Raw genomic sequence first — 9201 nt, 5'->3', positions numbered from 1 at the left:
GAGGATATCAGGAGCAGGTACTGTCTCCATCTATCAGCCTGCTCAGGTGAATCCAGGTGAAAGCTCTGATCCCTGATTGATTTACCTGTTAAATCCACTTGAGTCATGAAGGAGAGATGGAGATGAAGGAGACTAGACAGTCTAAAGACAGCGGCATAAACCTCGAGGAACCTGAGGTATGAGAGATGAGTCAGACATAATATCAGGCAATAAAAACAGAATCTTGAAATGCAGAGAAGTTAAATGTATAGTCAGGAGAAAATTAAATAACATAAAGTGAACATAAAACAATGAATCAGAGAATGGCAAATATGTCATTTTCATTTATTCCACTGCTTATTTGCACAGTTATTTATGCAGGAATGCGCAGTTTTACTGATTAAAAGTAGCCCAATGGATTCATTTCTCCTGCAAGCTAATAAGGTTACACTCAACTTCACAGCTCTTATGCAGTAAAGGATGTTGAAGACTACCCTATGAGGCAGAATCATGTTGAAATACCACACAAGTCCCTAAAGGTCTCACCTCTTTGTTGCTAACAGTTGTACACACTACAGCACAGTAATCAGGCTAAGTAGACTATTCTCTGTAGTAATATCCACATATGATTTGTATTTATCCTGCAATTGCAGAGAACACAGAACAAGCTGTCCGAAAGGTTGTAGTTTGTAAAAACTGAAAAGTACTTCTGATAAAGAACAACCCCTCCCCCCTCTTTTTTGTCTAGTGAATAGACATGTTTTTGGTTGTTAGAGGACCAAGAAAGCACAAAAACATCTTACAGAAACTGCTTCATAATAAATTGAGTTTTTTCTGTTCCACAAAATGAAACATTTTGAAGTTGTTGATTTGGTAAATGCACATCTAGTTCACCCTAACACCTGCAGAGCAGCTTCCTTGAGCCTCTTTATGAAACTTTCAGGGATTAATGCAAGAATACTGTACAACTCCTTCAAAAATAATGCTATACTTTTACTACGAAGATGCACGATAATTAGGTACCACTACTGTACTTTCTGCTAGGCGTAATGCCCTTTGACATCCATGCCGGAAATCTCGCAGCTCATGCATAGTGCCATGTTCAACTCGTACTGTACAGACCATAATTGCAAACAGCTAGAGAAGAATGAATGCTTAGCCTCCTACTTGTAATTACAGGCTGTAGATGGAGGATACTCTGAAATCAACTCTGGCAACAGCAGCTACAGTATAAGATTGCTGCATTACTCACAGATACATCTAAAGGTTTTTACAACTGAGCTTTTGCTTCACTTCTAAATGAACTGCTACAGATATGTAACAAGATATAAATAGTAAATTTGGGTCAATTTATCTAGCACGCCTGTAAGACTAATAAACAGGATAATTAAATTTTTGATAACTTGGAGGCTGACATTAATAAACCTGAACTATCTATAAATTATCTCCCATTTGCTTATTATAATATGAATAAAGACTATCCACCTCCAGAAAAAGGTTGTTTGCGCAAGAAATTATTGTGACCTATATTATAGAGTACAGCCACCTCCAATGTTGTGTGAATAATTGGATGTAAAATGTGGGCTTGTGTCATGACCTTTAGGTGGGAGGGAATCCTAGAAGCCTCAGAGAATGGAGCTTTATTTCAAAGACACGTGTAACGCTGTAAAACTCGAACCTAAATTATGAACTTCTCCTGCTGTAGTCAAGTAGTTTTGAAGACTAAACCTAACCGGACCATGAGAGGAAAAAGAAAGCAAACATTTAATGACAGTGAAACTTCTGGGACAAGATGTGAACTCAGATCTCCAAGTCAAATGCAAGTACAGTGTGTGTTTCCTAATACTGACTTTTTGGTTTATTTAAGTCTAAATGCTACTCTACATCATTTCTAATGACTTGCACAAGTCTATTTTATGGGTTGCGCCAACTCGAGAACAAGCAATGTAGAACTTTTAAATTGATAACATAGGTGTATCTACTAAAATTCTTGGATGAGGTTCAATCTCAGCGACCTTGGCCCCAAAGTCAGAGGTCAAGCTTTCTGAAAATCTTGTGAATGCCATAACTCAAGAAGGAAGTCATCTAGTATTTTCTCATTCATACCATAGGTGGATCTATTAGGAGGCTGGTGGCTGCCACTAGTGTTTTTATTTGCAGCCACACAAGCCTCATGGCTTAGTATTGTGCTCTCTGTTTCAGTCCATTGCTGACAGTGTCAAAGTATCAAAATGGATTGAACCAACTCTATATCATCTTTCAGACAGACTGACTGAAATATAGGAGAGAAGGACAGTGCTTTTGGATGTGTTTCACAGGCTTAAAAAAACTCCCCTGTGTTTTACCATGAAAATATTTGCTTTGGGAAGGTGGCTTTTAACAGGAGGACACGGCATCAGCCTCAGGCTACAGTATGATAGAAAACAGATGGCCTATTCGATTTGTGCCTTGTGGTTGTTGGTGTGGAGTTACTGGAGCTGTAATGGAATGTGATGGGAGAAGATGATAGGTGTTCTAGATAGGTGTTGAGAACAGATGAATGGTTAGAGCTTCGCTGTTTTGTTTCTCAAAAATCTTTTTTTGTGGGGGTTTTTTTCTGTACATATTTCTTTTTACAATTATTCATTTAATCAGTGAGATTTTGATTAAATCTTCCAAAATGAATTTCTTCTACTTCTTACCGTGAATGATAAAATCTGAAATATAAGATCAGGGTTATATAAGAGTTTTTTCATTTTGCAGATTTCAGTATTTTGATGTTTTTCACTAATTATAAGTGGGTGGGACTCCACTGTAAACAAACTTATGTGCACCTAACAGACTTTGGCAGTTTTTAAATACTAATAAGGCTGCTTTAATGTCAACCCACAGGAACAGCCATGAAAGTATTTAAAAAATAATGCTGCCACTTACTTGAATAAAAGTTGTTTTTATGAAAACAAAAATATTTTTTATATCTACTTAATATGATCCAAATGCCGTTTGGAGCCATGGTCACTTTATTAGGTACACATTACCTGAACTGGGTTGAACTTTATCTTGCCTTCAGAACTGCTGTGACTCTTTGTGTCAGAGATTTAACAAGGTGCCGGAAACCTCCTCAGAGGTTTTAATGTCAGTGATACCACATCCCATTCTCTGTTAGATTGGGATCTTTGACTGTGGAGGTCATTTGAGTACAGTGAACTTATTGTCCTCTTTAAGAAACCAGTTTGAGATGATCTGAGCTTTGTGACGTGGCACTTTATCCTGAAGGAAGCAGCCTTTAGAAGATGGATATTCCTAGGGGTAGACAATCGTCAGCAACAAGCCACAGATATACTGTTTCTGTCATAAACTGGCTGTGTGCAGGCAGGAAAAGGACCCAAAAGCAGACTCACTGAGGTGGAACGTGAACTCAAAAAACCACAGCTTTATTGCCTGATGCAAAACAATACAACACTAAACTGGGAAATCTCTAATAATAATTTACACGAGGAAGCACACGGAGAAACACACAGCCATGAGGGAGACGCTGACATAAATACACAGAGGCATAACAAGGTAGTGAGAACACATGAGGAACACAGCTGACACAAATAACCATAACGAGACAGTGGAAGCGAAACTGAACACAACGAACATGGAAACACAAGACCTCCACAATAAAACAGGAAACAGAGGAACATGAAGCGGGAATGGAGGAGAGGCAGACGAGGGGGAGCGAGGGAACATGAGGGAGAGAGAGTGCAGACATGAAGGGATGGGAAAACAAAGACGAGTGAAACAAGGCACAGGAACTCATACAAGCACAAACACAGACACACAGAGGGCAAAGACACAGGGGGGAAACTACTAAATATCAAGGAACTAAACGGGGAATATAAACTCAAAACAGGATAACTAGACACTAAGACATGAAGGGAATTATCCTTGTTTTCATGTTGGTTATGCAAAATTGTGAGAGGATGCTAAAGGAATGGATAAGAAGTATACTGGTGCTGACAGCCACAGCAAGACAATGTTGAGGTACACAGTAGGGGTGACAGAAGGGTTCATGTGGGGGTGGGATTACACCAGGTGTAATTTCTGAGCACCTTCTTGTTTACATTGATGATGGACAGGTTGACAGATGATGAGGTCAGACAGGACTCCCCATGGTATATGATGTTTGCAGATGACATTGTGATTTGTATTGAGAGTAAGGAGGAGGTGAAAGACAGTCTGGGGAGGGGGAGGTATGCTCTGGAGAGAAGAGGAATGAAAGTCAGTAGAAGCAAGACTGAATACATGTTTGTAAATAAGAGGGAAACGGGTGTAACAGTAAAGCTCTAAGGAGTGGAGATGGTTTGGAGACTGTGGCATAGGCACAAAGACAGTAGGTGGAGCTGAAAGTGGCAAAGCTAAAGATGTTAAGGTTTTCGTTGGGAAAACTAGAATGGACAAGATTAGCAAAGAGTACATCATAGGGACAGTACAGGTTGAGTGGTTTGGAGACAAAGTTAGAGGTGCAAAGTTGAAATGGTTTAGGCATTTGCAAAGGAGGGATAGTGGGTATATTGGAGGAGTAAACGAGGAAGACCACAATACAGACATTTCTTAGATGTAGTGAAGGTTGGTGTGACAGAAGAGGATACTAGGCATAGGACAGGATGGAGGCAGATGATCTGCTGTGGTGACCCCTAAAAGCAGCAGCCATAAAAAGAACAACACATATACTGATTCTGCAGAGGCACTAAAGTGGTATTTATTGCTGGATTATTCTTGCAGTTCCTGAGGTCCATTAGCTACAAGCTAGCTAAAAACATAACCTTCAACCAAAGATTTCCTGTTTTCCTCTGTTTGTGAGAAAGCTCTGCCTCTGACTGATGTCAGAACTCACCGAGAACTCCTGCTTTTTTCCCCCAGTTGCCTTTTTTCCTCACATCGCTGTTCATTTCAAAGTAGATTCGTAAAGCCCAGAGAAATGCAATATTTTTACAGGAGTTGAAACATTTTCAGCTCAGCCTGATGCATCACCTGCTCAGATTGCAACACTCCGAGTGAATTTGAGTCTAATCATGCCCACTGGCGTCTTTTCATTGACTTTGCATGCAAACACCCATCCCATAAAATTTGTATTATGTCCTGTCTGAGAGCGCCTGAGCACATTTTCCATAGAAAGATTGTTTGACCAGCTGGATGGAACTGTACACTGTGTGTTGCCCTTGCAACAGATTTTCAGAGGCCACATAAACAGCTCCCAAGTATTTGATGCCAAATCACCTCTGTGAATGTCATCTCTTAAAGGTGGTACGTGGCTGTGAAGAAGTCCAAGAGAAGCACAATGCCAGGCATCCAGTTGTAGTTAGGATTCCTGTCAGGAAATGTGACATGAAATATTAACCTTGATTTTGTCCTAATTGGCTGATGCTTCTAAGGAGGTTAGAGGTGAAGTTTAAAAAGCACTTTGAACATGAACAGAAAGAAAATAGAAGGCGACAGCTTACGGTAGGATGCTGTGAATGTGAGAGGTCACATTTAATGAAATTTGTTTTCAAGCTGTTTCCTACTCTTTGGTTAATAAATTTCCTGCACATCCATCCGTATCACTTACCTGCTGTAACTCTGTGGTAGCTGTCTTCAGGAAATGTTCTGCAGGAACACAATAATAATATAAAGTCACTTTTCAGGACTGTGACAAATCCTGCATGGCAGCCAGCAGCTTGTACCATTGTGTTTCACATTAAAACAAATCTATTGATATTCAGTGGGTATCAGTGTTTTGAGTTCCTTTGGACTTTCTGGCTTAAATATTTATTCAATAAGTTTGGGAACACAACCGTACCTGTCACTTTTCAATCTTTCCTTTCTTTTTGTGAACATTCACTCCACCCACACGCACTTCATTCATTTAATTCCTCTTGCCTGTTCTGTATCTCGATGTAGTTGTGTTCCTCCTCTCTATTGTGTTATTTCAGTTTCTTCTACCTGTTTCTGTTTGTTTTCTTTAGTTTCTATCTCGATTTGGTGAACTTTATATTTATATGCTTTTTATTATGTTTTTTCCTCTAAAGTTTTTTTTATAGCATATTTTCAGCTTTTAATATATTTTTTGTCATTTGGGACTAGATAAAACTAATCTATGGCAAAAACTTATCTCCCTTTTTTGTTAATGTGAAGCAGGAATTTGTTTTCTAACACAAACACTGCTAACTTTAAGAGAAAACAATGTAATGACGTAAGTGCAAGAACTTTAGGTAAATGTGGGCTCAGTGCCTTACCTTTAATTGAATCCTTCCTTCTTCTCCAGACAAAAACTTGTGCCACAGCAGCACCCTTTATTTATTGTCCTTCATCCTGAATTATTACGGGGGGGAAGAAAGGGAGCCATTAATTAGACAGGGATATAAGATGTCTCAATGCCAACAATTTGTCTTGCAAGTGATTACTTAGAGAAAAGCTTTTTCTTTGATACGTGGCTGAAAGCCACAGAGTTCCCGGGAAGCTGTACAGGAATGAAGATAAAGAGCACGGTATCCTTCAAAAATACGCAAATCCAGATCGGTGTAATGACAATGGTCACCTATTTATGGCCAAGAAAAATTCTGATACAATGACCACTTTAAATGAACAACCACAAATCATGTGCATTGGGATAGCTGAAGTATAAACACGGTTGGATCACATTTCATGTCTCAGCAAGATCACGCTAAAGATGGACTAAAGTAGCAAAGTCTATCCAGAAGAAAGTCTCAATACTCAGCAGATATTTTGTTAGCACTTCTGAGCAGCTTTTATTTTAGTAGTGTCGTATGACCAGTCAATCTGATAAAAACTGGTTTAAATCTTGCATGACTTTGCACCAAAATTAAATTTAATGTTTAAATTTTCTTCTTGCAACTTATGATACTACTAGCAGAAACATTAGAGAAATATGTGGTCCTCAAATCAATGGGATAATTTCTAAGACCAAAGTGCCCATCAGTAGTTAAACCAGTTAACGTATGAGCCAATCATGTCGTTGCACTGAAGCACTGGTAATGCAAAGATGTAGATAAGTGTACTTTTGTTTATCTTGACTTACTGTGTTCATTATGTGCATTACCATAGCAGTTTTTCAGTGCCTTGATGGGATGAACCAGATATGTTGATGAAGCAAGTCTCACCACTCTGCAGCCGCATTTTTAACATCTAGGTGCAGTTTTTTGGCAGCTTTGAAGCCCCTGTATTAAATAAAATAGGAGAGAGCAATATATTTAATTTCAAAGGTCAATTGGACACAAAATGCATGCATCTGATAATCTGACAACACATGCTTAAAATATTGTTGACTTACATTCTGTTGTATTAGTACTACATGACAGCTTAATTTACAGCTCAGAGACAGCTGATACGATCAACGCTTTTCCCATCGGAGCACTAACTCAAGGTACAGATACGGATAGTGAAAAGAAATCATAAGTAGACTTGCCTATATCTTTACTGTGCTTAAATTGTTAAAGCTATGCAATATGTGTGAGTGCAAGACTGATTGGCTCAATATGTTCCTCAGTTCAATTGTTAAGTGGCTCTTTGGGGCAGGTCAGCCACCATCTTTAATTTACGAAATTCTCCTATAGCTTTCTATTCAGGATTCTTCGAGTGTATCACTCCCTTATAATGTCTCTGGCAGTAAGCTTTCTCATACTCCTTAATTAGAGCAGCCTAACCATGCTGAGAACAGACTGAGATCAGCTGCTTTCACACTTACGCTGTTAAAATATGTGAGTAGAACATGTGAGGTAGCTTGATGCACATCCAATCATTAATGTAAAAATGCAAGTCCCATGGAAAAACTTGCTTTTTACTAAAGTTTTTGCAGATAAAAATACGAACAAGGATAAACAGACACAGTCAGTTTTACACACACTCATATATATAAAGTGTGTAAAATATATTGCATTTTTTTCTGTGGAAAAAGTATGTCTCAGAAGCTAATATTGCTTCTTTGCAGACCTTTTTGACCACTCGTCCATGAAAAATTCCTTAACTTGGAAGATGTTTGGGGGGTTTTCCTGTATGCATTGCCCATTTTTAAATCCCCCACAATGTTTCAATGGGATTCAGCTCTGGGCTTTGACTATGCCATTCTAAACCCCTTTCTGAGTTATTCCTTGGTGGATTTGCTGGTGTGCTTTGGATCATTATCCTGTTAAAAGGTCCAATTCAACTTTAGCTCCCAGATAGATGGGCTCACATTATCTTCAGGCACTCTTTGATATGATACAGAATTCATAGTTGAATCAATGACTGCGAGTCTCCGAGGCAGCAAAGAAACCTTAAACCATCACATCACCGATCCCATGGTTAGTATGGGATTCTTCTCTTGAAGACTATTTCGTACAAGTGACCAGCTTGTTTAATTCATTCATTTTCATGCAGTATACTTTTTCATATGAATGTATATTTTAGTGCAACATATTATATGCAACCACTGAAAAATTCTATGCAATTAGTATTTTAACTTTAAAATTCATATTTAATGTTGCCAACTGGGAAGTGGTTTCAGTAGTTGCAACACACAAGATCATAACATCACTGATTGATTAATGAAGATATTGGGTTTTTTATCACTTTATTATTATTGCAAGTATTATTTCTTAAATTAACGTATTATTACCCCTAATTAATGAAATTAGGGATTATATGGAAATGTTTTAAAAAATATTTTCTCATACCTGTCCCCTCTCCTCTTTATCACTGGGACTCCTGAGAACAACCTGTCAACAAGTGTGAATAGAACATGAGGCTATTTTTAAGAGAAGCACTATCTATAAATTATGCCACCTGAATTAAATGTTGAAATAAGCTGCAGACTTAATGCAACAGGCCTTTGGATTGACTTTACACATGCATGTTATGTATTTATCTGACAGCTAATCCCAGGTTGATGAGGCAGGCATTTAATTAGAGACACAAAAGCCAAGCATAGACGAATGGATGATAATAAATAATAAGATTAATGAAATGTTATAATTTCACATTCAGTTTTTATAGTAATATCACATGGCAACACTAAAGTACAAAGTTAGAAATATGTTTAAATATTTCTACTAAAGTTGTAATAATATTATGATATATGTTTTTCAGGGATCTAAAAAGGTATCATTGTATCCTCTAACAAGCCCGTAGGCTTGTTAGAGCTGTTTCCTATTTATTTAGTCAAAAAAATGAAATATCAGGGACGTGCTCACTGCTCTATTAGGCTGTGTGGTAAAACCT

At 38.1% G+C, this 9201-nt stretch overlaps 1 long non-coding RNA gene across 1 annotated transcript; it reads right to left on the bottom strand.

The window, feature by feature from the left end:
* Positions 1–4128: 4128 nt before the first annotated feature.
* On the bottom strand, positions 4129–6358 carry LOC120441245. The gene is made up of 4 exons (XR_005613922.1): positions 6222–6358; positions 5555–5592; positions 5224–5314; positions 4129–4203 (listed from the first exon to the last, which is right to left on the bottom strand). It is a non-coding gene; the product is annotated as an uncharacterized LOC120441245 (long non-coding RNA).
* Positions 6359–9201: the final 2843 nt, after the last annotated feature.

This window comes from Oreochromis aureus, linkage group 1, assembly GCF_013358895.1.
Source record: "Oreochromis aureus strain Israel breed Guangdong linkage group 1, ZZ_aureus, whole genome shotgun sequence".
NCBI classification, from domain to species: domain Eukaryota; kingdom Metazoa; phylum Chordata; class Actinopteri; order Cichliformes; family Cichlidae; genus Oreochromis; species Oreochromis aureus.
This window is presented reverse-complemented; position numbering and strand designations above follow the sequence as displayed.